Source organism: Penaeus monodon, chromosome 19 (genome assembly GCF_015228065.2).
Source record: "Penaeus monodon isolate SGIC_2016 chromosome 19, NSTDA_Pmon_1, whole genome shotgun sequence".
NCBI classification, from domain to species: domain Eukaryota; kingdom Metazoa; phylum Arthropoda; class Malacostraca; order Decapoda; family Penaeidae; genus Penaeus; species Penaeus monodon.
The window spans coordinates 41,214,306-41,214,606 of NC_051404.1; positions in this window are offsets into that span (position 1 = coordinate 41,214,306).

A 301-nucleotide genomic window follows, 5' to 3' on the forward strand; every position below is an offset into this window, starting at 1 on the left:
GCTTCCTCCCCCTTCCCTTTCCATTTTCTCACTGCCCATTTCTCCATTCCCACTCGGCACACCTGCCACTAGGTCAGACCAACAAATTTTGCCTCCCCTCCCCTCCTGCCCCCTTCCTGTGGCACCTGCAGGTTAACGCGCGCTGCCTAAACCCGCCCTGTCGAAAGGAACGGCCTGGCTTTTTATGCAAGGGAAGCTAAGGTGCCACGAAATATTTCTGGCTTTGCTTTGTTATTGCTGTCGACACATGCTCTCGTTACGTGATTTCGAATTATCTGTTTAAAAGGTAGATAATGCGAGA